Consider the following 13,237-nt stretch of genomic DNA (forward strand, 5'->3'; position numbering starts at 1 on the left):
TGTAGTTAGCATGAGTACATATACACATTGACAGTGAGGGGCAGGTGTCTCTGTCCTGCCTTGCTGTGAACTTTCTTTGCTCAGTTAGAGAAGCTGTGGTTACTAGAGATCTGAAACAGATGCCTGCAAACCTTCTCACCATTCAGAAATGGGTATTTTCAACACTTGTTACACTCCAGAATGTCGCATAGAAAGACACAGTCCTCCTTTCTGGTCTTAATGCAACATAAATTTGAACAGAAACATGACTTGGAAGAAAAAGGCAGGCTTGAGGAGGCCTCATTTCCCACTGAGAGCTCAAAAAAGCCTTAAGTCAGTTTGCAGACTGGGCTGACAAGATTGTGCACTGTATTCCCTGACCCTCAGCTCTGGTTATGTGGAAAAGTTCTCTGCTCACTTAGATCTCCACCATGCCAGGAGAGAAAATTAAGTTTTAAAGTGGAAAAAAATGTATCTATATCAGCTGAGGGAGGATCTGATTCATAGACTGGTAGAATAATTTGGCTGGAAGGAACCTCAGAAGTGGCCCAGTTTAACCCTTCTTCTCAGAGCAGGGATACCTCTGTTAGGTTACTGTTTAGGCAGTCAGTCTGGGAAGTGGTGACCCCTACAGTGAGAACCCTCCAACTTTATCTTATCAGTGCTGCCCCTGTGCATGTTTCAGAAGGGCCTAACTTCTTCATCATGGTGCCCTTTTTCATGGAAGCTGAAGGCAGGCAAAAGAGCTCCCTCTTGCTTTCTCATCTCTACACTGATCAAAGGCATATCTCTTCATCTCTCATTGGCCATGCTGTGCTCCAGCAGCCTCTTATCTCAGTGGCCTACACTCGACTGACTGTACATGGTCGGTGTTGTCTTGGTTTGAGATAAGCAACTGCCAACCCCCCCAAGCACAGAGAGAAAAGCCTCCCTCCTAACACCAGGGAAAGGGAGGAAAAGAGAGGGGAAAGAAAAAAAACACTTCAAACTGCATTTATACTAAATCTACATATATTTTTCACAGAAAGAAAGAGACAATTAGAAGAGAGTACAAATATACACTCACACAAGTCTACAACAACAAGTTCCCCATGTCAACTTCTTAACAAACACACAAATTCTACTGTCCTAACTACACATTACTTAAGAAGAAGCTTATTCCCCAGGGAGACAAACCCAAGCAGAAAGGAGAGACCCAGAACAACACATTTTACTTTCCTGAGGTACCCTGTGAGCCAGTGGTGGGCCTGGTCCTCTCCATCCCCCCTGGGACAGCATCGTGCGTCCTCTCCAGGGGAGGGCTGAGAAGCGACTGCCTTAACCACTCCCACACTGGTTCCTCCTTCCCTGGAGATGATGTCATAATGTGGTATGGAATACAAAATTACTGGCTAGAAGAGGTCAGCTGTTGGCTCAGCCCAGCTCAAGTCAGCTGACAGCTTCGGCCTGGTCCACACTTCAGGGCCCAAATCTAGGCCCACCTAGGTGAACCCATAACATTCTCCACCCCTTATTCCATACCACATTATGTCACTCATATCTTGGGTTCTCATGCTTAAACACTTATTTTTTTTCAGGGCTGATTTCCACCCCTCCATAATGTGGCTAAGAGTCCATTAGGATGGGGTAGATATTTCAGATGGAAACAAAGCAAGTCAACTCAGGTTATCTTATCTGATGGTTCATGTCTTTCAGTAGGGTTACCATCCTCTCTTCAGGAGTCTCTAGTTTCCCACTGGGGTTAAAATAGTGTTCACAGTCAGATCCACCCCTTGGCCTCATCCACCTACAGGTGGTCTGAGGCATCATAGGCCCACTGAGCCAGGAACAACCCTCCCCCAGCCAGTCCAGGGTGTGATGTTCTTCATTGGCTCGGCTCTTGGGCACATCAACACTCACACGATAGGTTTTCAAAGATTCAACTCAAATGGCAGTGTCCCACCACACATCAACAGCTTACGCAGGCTTCTCTTCATGTGTTTCTCTTCGGTCACACAGAAGTACTACAGTTCACCATGTGAGCCATCCCCCTTAGCAGCAGTCCTAACAGCTTTGGCAGCCTCGGAAGCAGCCCCGACAGCAGCACAAGCAAGCAGCAGAGGCAGGAGCAGCCCCGGCGGCTCGCCAGCCCTGGCTCGCTTGCAGCCCTGGCTTGGCTTGCAGCCTCTCACGGCTCGCGGCCTCTCATGGCTCGCAGCCTCTCAGGGCTCACAGCCTCTCACGGCTCGTGGCCTCTCATGGCTCGTGGCCTCTCACAGCTCACAGCCTCTCACGGCTCGTGGCCTCTCACAGCTCACAGCCTCTCATGGCTCGCAGCCTCTCACGGCTCGTGGCCTCTCACAGCTCACAGCCTCTCACGGCTCGTGGCCTCTCACAGCTCACAGCCTCTCACAGCTCACAGCCTCTCACAGCTCACAGCCTCTCACGGCTCGCAGCCTCCCCCGGCTCGCTCGCAGCCCTGGCGGCAGCCCCGCCAGTGACAGCTCTGGCTCCTGCGGGTCGCTCAGCACTGCGGGCGCTGGTTTTGGGCGCCGCATCTGTAGGGTTCTCTGCAGGGGGCTCCGCAGCACCTCTTTTCCTCGTTCACTGGGGTCTCACAATGGCAAGCACGCTTCACAACTGTGGATAACTTTAAGAATAATGTTCACGGTTAAATCCACCCCTCGACTTTATCCACCTGCAGGTGGCCTAAGGCACGATGGGCCCATCGAGCCAGGAACACCTCCTCCTCATGCCAGTCCAGGTGAGATGCTCCTCATCAGCTCGGCTCCTGGGCACATCAGCATTCACATGATGAGTCCTCAGGGATTTAACTCAAACAGCCATGTCTTGCCACACACGAACAGCTTACATGGGCCTCTCTTTTCTGCCGTGGCTACAGTCACAGCAGGCACCAGTCGAGCTGTTTGAACTCACAAAGACAGTGAAACAGTGAAAACGAGCATTCAACAGCAAGGGAGAGTTGTGTTGTTTACATTTTCTGTTCTGGATGTACTTAAACAAAGCACTTATCAATCTATGTTTCTACAACAATCCTCCCGGGAAGCCTGCCAAGATCCTGGGACACCCGCCAAGGTCCTCCGTCGCTCCCGAGTTTCCCGGCCAATGCACCATTAACTGTCTTGGTTTGAGATAAGCAACTGCCAACCCCCCCAAGCACAGAGAGAAAAGCCTCCCTCCTAACACCAGGGAAAGGGAGGAAAAGAGAGGGGAAAGGAAAAAAACACTTCAAACTGCATTTATACTAAATCTACATATATTTTTCACAGAAAGAAAGAGACAATTAGAAGAGAGTACAAATATACACTCACACAAGTCTACAACAACAAGTTCCCCACGTCAACTTCTTAACAAACACACAAATTCTACTGTCCTAACTACACATTACTTAAGAAGAAGCTTATTCCCCAGGGAGACAAACCCAAGCAGAAAGGAGAGACCCAGAACAACACATTTTACTTTCCTGAGGTACCCTGTGAGCCAGTGGTGGGCCTGGTCCTCTCCATCCCCCCTGGGACAGCATCGTGCGTCCTCTCCAGGGGAGGGCTGAGAAGCGACTGACTTAACCACTCCCACACTGGTTCCTACTGCCCTGGAGATGATGTCATAATGTGGTATGGAATACAAAATTACTGGCTAGAAGAGGTCAGCTGTGAGCTCAGCCCAGCTCAAGTCAGCTGACAGCTTCGGCCTGGTCCACACTTCAGGGCCCAAATCTAGGCCCACCTGGGGGAACCCATAACAGGTGTATATCTTGTGCTGCCCTGGGGAGGCTTTATGACACAGACCTAACTGTGTGTCAGGCAGTGGGTCTCACTGATGTTCAGCATAGATTGGTTATAGAGGAGGATGATGCTTAGTGTCCTTGTTGCCTCTGAGTCAGTAAATCTGAGGAAAAAAATAAAAGTAGGGGTTCATATAATGATGCAGAAAATACATTTCATAGTTCTTAGTCATCTTGTGCTCTTTTTGAAGTGTTTACAAAAGTGGTGAGCAGGTCATGACAAATGATGGGGTGCTTTACATGTAATATTTTGTCATTTTAGAAAAGTGATCAGCAAACTGCAATCAGGATTGAGTAGCTGTAACAATGGGAAAAGGAGCTCAAAAATTAAATAAAAAGTTATTAGATAGTTTGCAGTTGTCACTGTTTCAAGTGGCAAATGGGCAGCAACTTTGAGCTGCGCTGTTCTTGTTCAGGCTTTACATACAATTCATAAAATGCTACTGGGCAGCTCCAAGAGCTCTAAGCAAAAGATTTGTCTTTCTAATATAACCAAATAGCTTTCCAATATAACCAAACAGCCATCTAGCGTCATACTCACTGCAGTAATGTTATGTTCAAGGTCTAAGCCTTCTAATGCAGTTTTCGAAGATATTAGGGTCACTAATTTCCATTTACTTTATAATTTAAATTTATTGTATTGGTGTCTCAGTCCGAGCAGTTCAGCACTCTTGACATCATCAGATCTACTTACATGTTGCTTGATGATGACGAAGAGCAGGAGAGTAGAGAAAGAATAAATCTAATGGAAACACACCTGTGCATAAGGAAGATATCCTCCAGAGGAAGTCTCTGCCAAATGGGCACATCATTTCACTATTGGGTCAAGCAGGCTTAGGAAGTCTGTGCTGAAGAGTACAAGAGGGCAGCCCAGACATCACAAGGTCGCTTTCTGTTTTTCAGACTAATTGTGGTCTCACTTGGAGACCAAGCTTCCCACATCTGCAAGCACTGCTGCTGTATCACAAGATGACAGTCATGCTCCTCCTGGACTCATAGAGCACCAGTTTTGTTTTAGTTTTGTTTAATCTGCCCCGACTTAGTGCAGGAGCACTAGACTGAAGTTCAAAGCCTTAAATCAACAGAGTAAAGAAAGACAAGATTGGCTTCCCCAGATCCTCAGTGTCTGGAAGTACTTTATTACTGTAGTTAATTTCTGATCTTAGGATGACTGACGCAGCCAATGCAGGTTTGCCTGGGAGAGTGCAGCAAGGAGAGGCAAATATTTAATATTCCCACTGATCCAAACAAAACCAGCACCTGAACCCTGTACCTGAGGAAAAGACATTAGCATCTATCATTCTGAAAAGAGATCAAGGCTAGCCAGCACTCAGCTGTCATAGAGATCTTGCTGCCTTTAGAATCTGGGGAAAAGAAGAAAATCAAAACAGATGTAGATGTTTTCATACAGACTATGCTAAGCCACTTTATATGCACATAAGGAAATCTGGACTAAATCAGCCAAAGCATAGTGCTTAAAATTTCAAGTGTTCTGTGTCAGACCTCCACAAACCTTATTTGGTTGCTCACAAGCCTAATTTGCTCAAAGCCCATAATTTACTCATCAAGACAGTATTACAAGCAGCTTTTGTCTTAAATGTGAAATAAATTCACTGCCCCTATTTACAATACCTGCTGTCTTTGAAGACCTCTATCACCAAAGCCTCATACTTCCTTTCCCTGGGAAAAAAAATCCCTTGTTAGCAGCCACTTCTGCCAAAACCTCTGGACTATCTCTATTGTGTTGGCAGCACAACATCTTTCACATAGACAGACAGCAAGTTTAGCCTGACCAAGTGAAAGCTCATCACTACTGCTTAAAGCAAGGCTGAGTCTCATCTACAGGTATCTTACAGAAGTTTTGATTCCCAAGTGAGAAAATATCTCATATTTAGGAGAAGGTATCTTCTTATTTTCCACTTTATGTACTAAACTCTCAACAAATTAACAGCCACTCATGGTATATTCAAAATTTTTGTCAGGCTAATCCTCACTCCTTTCAAAGGGCGCTAATACCATATCTCACTCAGCCACACTTGAGTCTCTGATACTGTAAAGACAAATTTGGAACTTTCTTTGCATTCCATGATCCATGTTCACTTTGGACATTTGTGCCTTACCTTTGCCTTTAGGTCGGTGAAGCTCACACTTGGTTCATGGGAAAGAGCTGAGGCTTGAGTGATGAGGGAAAAAGGCAGGAAGAGACACCTCTAGTTTGTAGGTTACACTACACCCTCGTTGCCTTTGTTGCTTTGCTATGCAAGTACAGGTGTCAAGCTGGCAAAGCAAAGGTTTATTGTTCAGGAAACTAGCCATCTTGGGAACCATAACCAGCTGATGAGCACTGCAGAAGGAAAAAAAGAATTGCTACAACATCTTTCACCACACCAGGCTGTTCATCTTCAGAATGTTATGGTCTGTATCATTTCCACTCCAATGTGTCCTCTGCATTCCCCAGAGAAGTTAAAAGATATTACTGCTGCTTCATTAACAACACACTGAGGAAATGGTTTAGAGGCAAGATCTCTCCCTCACCTTTGAACTAGGAAAAAAGGAACAGGGTCTTTTCACCTAGTAAAGGCATGACTTTGACAAAGGAAGAGCTCTTGGAATCTTTACTCACTTCATGTTTTGAGACAAAACGACTTATCTTCCTCTTCCTGTGAAGTTAAAGCATCTCAGTATATAAACTGATGGGAACTGGCCAAAAGAATCTTATTACTGCTTGGAGATGGGCTGGGCAACGATCAGCAGGTTGCAAAGAATGGTATTGTGCATCACTTCTCTTTCTTGGGTTTTATTTCTTTCTCTCTCTTTTTGTTGTGTCCCTTTTAATTATTGTTATTATTGCAATTTTTTTTCTAATTTTCCTCTCCATCCCACTGGGGGAAGGGAGTTTGTGAGTGATTGGTTGCATGATACTCAGTTGCAGTCCAAGGTTAAACCACAACATCATTGCAGGCTCTATCACTGCTACTGTCTGCACTAGATTTAGGTTAAAGGAACTCTTCCTACTTGTTATCTTCTCAGCCATGATCAGAATCGCCTACCTGTTTCTACACTGTTACTGCACCTGTCGTTTCACCTATAGGTTTTCCAGATGTGAGCTCTCTACATCTGTACAGTGAGCTTTTGATGGGGAGGTGCAGATGGACTTGACCTTTTCAGAGCCATCTGTGAATGCTTTGAGTACTGCCATGGCTGCCTCATTGATAGCAATTGGTTAGCGAAGTTCATAGTGTTTTATCAAGAAGGGATTTCCCTTGGTTTACTGGTTTAGCTGGTCAAACACAGATGTGAAGGGATGCAACAAACTGCTCTGCAAGACAGTGGGAGCAAGGAGTCCAGAAGCCTGCTCCAGTACGCTGATGACCATATCACTGGTATCTCATTTTTGTCACAGGGTTTTTTGTTCTTTCCTTTAACTTCCACTTTTGCCCGCCACAAATCCGAGAATGTCTTGCAAGTCACTTTCAACATTCTGCAACACGTGTAGCAAAGCAAGTCCTTCTCTTCATCACTACTCCAGCTTCCTCCTCCTGTGCTCCCTCTGCATCTAGTACTGTAGAAATTAAAGTTATATTGCACAGAGCTAATGTAAACTATCATTAAACTAAACCCACATTTTTTTCCTTTTCTGGCTGTAGCCATTTATGTTTGTGACCTGCAGGAATGAGGCAGTTTAGATAATTATAATACATTTGAGAGGTATCCCACTGCTAAAACCTTAGTGTGTATCTCTCCACCTTATACACATATCTCAGGCTTTAAAACACCTGCACCAAGACAGTAGGACCAAAAATAAAATCTCAAATAATATAATTTCATTTTGTAGTGGCCTCTTTTTAACATGTTGTCATGTAGCTGGAGTCTTTGAGATGAAACCTTTCCTAGCACACCTTTTTAATACCCATCACTGCTGGGAGCTCTTTACCTGCTGTGAAAGAACAGAAGTGATCAGTTTCAGGAATATTTGGTCCTTTTTCTCTAGGAAATCAAATAATTTCTCACATTCCTCTGAGTATCTAATGAGTTTTGTGTTTAAGATGCAGAAATAATCTGCATAGCAAGAGACAAAGATTAGAGTCAAAGATTACCAGAAGGGAAGTAGATTAGAAAGAGGTTTTAAATGAGAGGGGTATTCAAATACGTAACATGCAAATACACACATACAGAGACACTGACACACACAGGGTTGAGGTAGCTCATGTGATTCCATTGTTTCTTATGTGAGTACTCTTCCCTGAAGGGGTGATGGAATGCATTTTAAATCAAAGGGCATTGAAAAAAATGATGCATCTGCAGCCACAGATAAAAGTAACAATGCTGCACATGAGAACAAAGCAGAGGGAACACATCTGTGTCTCTGAGGATTAAGTGACATATGGCAGTGACATGCTTTGCATTCTCAGAAATCTGCAAAATATTCAAAACAAGGTGGTTTTTATAGCTACAAAAACATTAGAATGTGCCACATTTTGTAAGTGCTGTTGCCATTGCAATTCTTTATTCCAATGCAGTTGTCTGTGAAACAACCTGCTTTTTTCCCAGTACTACTACTGTTACTTCCCCCATAATTCATAACTGCATACAGTGTGTATGTGTCCCTGTGATCTTTCTATTTGAATTCTGAAAACAATAGCTGCAAATCCCTGTGAGAATGCAGTGACAAACCAAAAACAAAATAAATAATAGAAGAGGTGATGCGGTAGAGGAGTCTGAAGGTTGTTAGGAAAATATTTGGAAGTTCTAGGATTTAGCTCTGACATTCATGGATTTTGATGAATTATTTATTCTCTGTAAATCATCAAATTATAACAAAATTATATGCAATTATTACATAACAAAATTTAACAATACCTCACAGTATAATGACACTGGTTTTTTCCTAAAAAGCCCAGAACTTCACTCAGTATCTTTCCAGAAACAGTAAAATGAACAAATAAACCAAAAAAAAAAAAAGAGTATGTGTCAAAGTAACACTGCAGAGAGAAAAAAATTACCTGCAAAAGGTACAGGAGGAGTGAATAAATGCCACAACCACAGTGTCACTGCAGTTTAGACCTTTTGTGATGTACTGGGGGACACAATATTTAAAAGCAACAATGTGATGGAGCAGGAATATGCTTCCGATTGTAGCTTACTATGTTCTGAAAAACGATGGCATGTGAAAATGATTCTAGAACTGGTTTTGAGAAGTGAAGAAAAAACAGAGACATTTTCTAATCCAGAGACATGTTAGCATGCATATATATTAATATAAAGTGACATAGAAAGAAAATTACATTTCATCTGAAAATCACAGGTCCTTTAGGTACCAGGAATCTTGTAAGTAATAACTTGTGTGTAAGACTCAGGTCTCTGCCAAAACAAAAGAACAACACTTAGAAAACAACTAGCAGCTGTTCCTCCCCGAAAGTTGAAAGATTATGAAAAGAAAACAAGGAAACACTAAGAACCAGAGGTGGAAATTTTGATGAATATAGGTATCATTGCTGAAAACCTAATGAAAATCCATGTTCTTCCACCTATCCTCTTGTTAATATTTAATTATTTAATTTTTACTGTGCACAACAAGCCAGAATGTGTCACACACCAGGGATTCTCAGTCAAGGAGCTGACCACTTTGTGAACAAACCTGGGGGACTGGAGGGGCTGGATTCTTGCCTTATAGCTCAGGGACCTTGGAATCCAAAGCAGAACAGGAGGATTGACAGCATAGGTCCTAAGAAATGGGAGAGCATCTGTAATTCCTGGGGATGCCATGTGAGTAGTGTGCCCAGAACTAGCTGCAGGTTCCCTTGCTGTATGATTCTCAGCAATTGCATCCTAGAAAGAAAGATGAAATGTATTCCCAAAAGATTGATAGCAGTTTGTAGGTCATATAAGTAAATCAGTGGGCTTCTCACAGGTTTCTTTGCACATGGAGAAACACATGAGAGAATTTAAAAATTTAATGTGGTCCATGAATAACTGTTTTCTATACAGCTCTTCACAACCATCAGGTGATTGGTTGTCTCATGCCTTTCTGTTGCCTGCAAACTCCAGGAACAGTCTAGGGAACCATTTTAGATTATTTAGACACTAAATCTTGAGGCATAATCTACACCTTTGTCTAGTAATTCCACGTCTCCTTTGTACTGAAGAGCCCAGGACTGGACCCAGCAGTCCAGATGTGTCTCACCAGTGCTGAGTAGAGAGGAAGGATCACCTCTCTTGACCTACTTATGTGGCTCTTCCTGTTGCAGCTTAGATTCTGGTGACCTTAGCTACAACTGTATGTTTCTGGCCTACGGTCAGCTTGGTATCATAAAAGGTTTCTCGGAGCTTTTCTGCTAACCTACTTGCCAGTCATGACCCCCAAATCTATTCTGATACCTGGGCTTACTCTTTCCCAGGTGCAGAATTTTACAATTTATTTCATTGAAATTCATGAGGTTTCTGTCAGCCATTCTCCAGTTTTTTAAGATCCTTCTGAGTGGCAGCAAAACGATGTGCTGTATCAGCCACTCCTCCCAGTTTTGTACCCTCTGCAAACTTGCTCAGGCTGCACTCTGTTCCATAATTCATTACAATGTTCAATACTATTGGTCACAATATCCATCCTTGGAACACTCTACCACTGGCTGGCCTTCATCTGAACTTCAGGCTGCTGCTCACAATACTTTGACCTGAAAGTTCAGCCACTTTTCTGTCCACCTCACTGTCAACTCATCTGGCCTGTAAGGCACAGACACAGGTCTATGAGGATTTCTCAAAGACTGTGTCAAAAGTCTTGCTAAATTTAAGGTAAACATCACACACTGCTCTTGCCTCAAGTTTTAATAAGATTGTGGGGTTTCCTTCTGCTTCAAATATATTTCAGAAACAAGGGAGACACTGTCTGAGGCAGTGGGACATAAAGTCACTCTGTTGCTCAAAGATTCCTTATCTAGAAAGCATCATGTCCTTTCCCATTTGCTTTTACTTACCAATAACACACATAGGCAAGTAAGTCTGGCATTGTTTTTGGGAGTCTGACTTGGCAACCTTAAATATTGACATCCATCTTCTAGCCTTAAAACAGCGCCACAGCTTTTGGTAAAATTTCTGTTACTGAGGAGTAGTCAGTGATAAAGCTTATTCTACCACTACTCCTGAGAGACTCAGGCTTCCCCATCACCAGCAAACACTCCATTTAGCACTCAGAGATGTAGTGTCACAATGCATTAGCACAAGCATTACAGGGCAAAAAAAGCAGAAATCTCTCCGGAGTGTGAAACATTCAGTATTTGAAGATTACAATTTAAAGAAAAAGTCTATGAACATACAAGTCAGACTAGACATCCATCTCAGCTTCTTCTCCAAAGCAGCTGTAGCAGAAAGATGGCAGTGTGATTAGACTAGCCAGGTCTTTGTGGTACCAACAGCTGCTGTGGCTATTTGCCAGGACACCTCAAGGCTCCACAGCTTCTGAATCAATATAATTTTTTTAAGCAAAACCTAATGGCAAAGACATATGTGGTCACCAGTGCCAACTCAGCAGGATTAGAATAGATCAGCTAAGACACTGTTAAAAATTCTGAAAGAAGGGATTGCAAAGTATTAGGATCACATTACAGATGGGAGAGTTAAGAAAGGATAGAAAACCAGTTTCAGTGTTGGGCTTCTTCGGCTCACAAAATTTTACTGGAAAAGGGGTCTGGCTTCAGCATGGTTGAAGCACACAGCATAAGGACAGCTTTCCAAAGCATACAGCAAAGGGTTATTCTCATATTTCTTCAAGTCAGACCTCCCTTGGGGAGCTGCTTCAATACACCTTGTCAGGAACAGTACTAGGGCTGTAGAGTAGCTCAGTTGAGTGCAGAAACTGATGAAAGGACTTTTCCTTACAAAAGCTGAAGCAGACAGTTTAAAATGAAGGGTAAAGGCAAGTATTATGTAAGTACTGAAGATGAGAGCAATACTTCAGAAAGTAATTTCTTCTCTAAAGCACAGGAACATGGGTGGGTACATGAGTGAAATGACAGCAAATTTTTCCAAATACAGAACCTCTTTCTATAGAACAGTGTGTGGTGATTTTCATGTGTTTCCTTTCCAGAAGGCACTTATCATGGAGTTCAAGCCTGCTCAGGCACTGAAAAGTACTGAGGCCATAACAGAGGACTTAATTCACTGCTTAAGTAAGAAGGGAAGCTCACTTAAGGTGCTGAAATAGAGATAGTGTGGCCGGAGCTTGTCTTTGTCATTGAGAAAAACACAGCATCCAATACTGATGTGTCTGCAAGGGCTATTGAAGCAGTGCTTAATGCATCTGCTCCTCTGGATGCCCATGGTCATGGAGTGAATTACACCAGAGAAGAGAGGGCTTGTGAAGTTGATATGTTTGTGTAATTTACCAAAGTAAACAAAAATCCTCTTCCTTGTTTACTAGGCACTGCCATTCTAGAAAGTCACAAAACTCCCTTGAGTATCAGGAAAACTGAAGAGAATATAAGTTAAACAGACTTATAAAGTGTTTACAAACTGAATTTTTTACTAGCTTTAAAAGGCATGGCTGCTGTGTTGGAGTACAGCTTGTTTCAGGCTTGCAAGGCTTGCTGAGCACGGTAAGCATCTGGAGAAGGCAGAACCTGTTGTTGTGTTTTGTTTGCATTGTCAAGAAGATATTCACTGTAAGGTCTCTTAGGGAAGTCCTGTTCTCAATATACAGAACTTTGCTCGAGAGTTAAAAAATTCACACACAAAAAGAGACTGGGAGCTGCAGTGGATAAAAAATGCTTCAGTCCAAAGTAATAATGACTTAGAGTGCTGATTCTCTGCCAGGAATTGAGCTTATACAGTTCAGGGAATATGCATTCATGCTGACAGGACTTGTTTGACCGCAGGGGACCTGCAGTCTGTGACCCTCCTTCTGTTATGTGTAGGTCTTACGCAGAGCTCAGGCTGCCACCAGCCACAACACCAACACCTACATGGTTTTGGGGGAACCGGGGTCCTGAGCAGTGTGACTCAGCAAACTTCTCAAGGGAAGACACCCAGGTCTTCACCATCTATGGCTATTGTGTAAGGAAACTTGGTCGTGCAGGTTACATGGATGCTCTCCACACCCACTCCAAAGCTGGGAAGCAAAGGCATCTTGGAAGTTAAGCACAGACTGAAATTCTGCTAGTCTTTAACATGCTCAGATATTTGCATCACAGCTTCTGTGTTGAGTCTGTTCCCAGTGAAAACCGAGTTAAGCATGTAGCACCAGAAATTAGTATCACTGTACATAGGTGTCAACTGCTCTAGCCTTCATGCCATTACCTCATCAGATGTTAATGAAGTGTGCTGCAACAGAAGGAAAAAAGTCAAGGGAAGTAACCCAAAGCCTGGAAAAACTGCTACACAAGACTGAAGGGTGTGTGAAGTAGGGTTGTTACTATTCCTTGTGCATGGAAAAAGGCATGAAGGGTGGAGAAATACATCTGCTACCTAAACACACAGTATGTC

General features: G+C 43.2%; 1 protein-coding gene across 1 annotated transcript in view; it reads left to right on the forward strand.

The window, feature by feature from the left end:
- Window positions 1–13,237, forward strand: part of LOC139684397 (neuronal acetylcholine receptor subunit alpha-7-like) — a 58,557-nt gene that overhangs the window by 4,597 nt on the left and 40,723 nt on the right. The gene's annotated exons all lie outside the window — the stretch shown is intronic.

Source organism: Pithys albifrons, chromosome Z (assembly GCF_047495875.1).
Source record: "Pithys albifrons albifrons isolate INPA30051 chromosome Z, PitAlb_v1, whole genome shotgun sequence".
Classification (NCBI taxonomy): domain Eukaryota; kingdom Metazoa; phylum Chordata; class Aves; order Passeriformes; family Thamnophilidae; genus Pithys; species Pithys albifrons.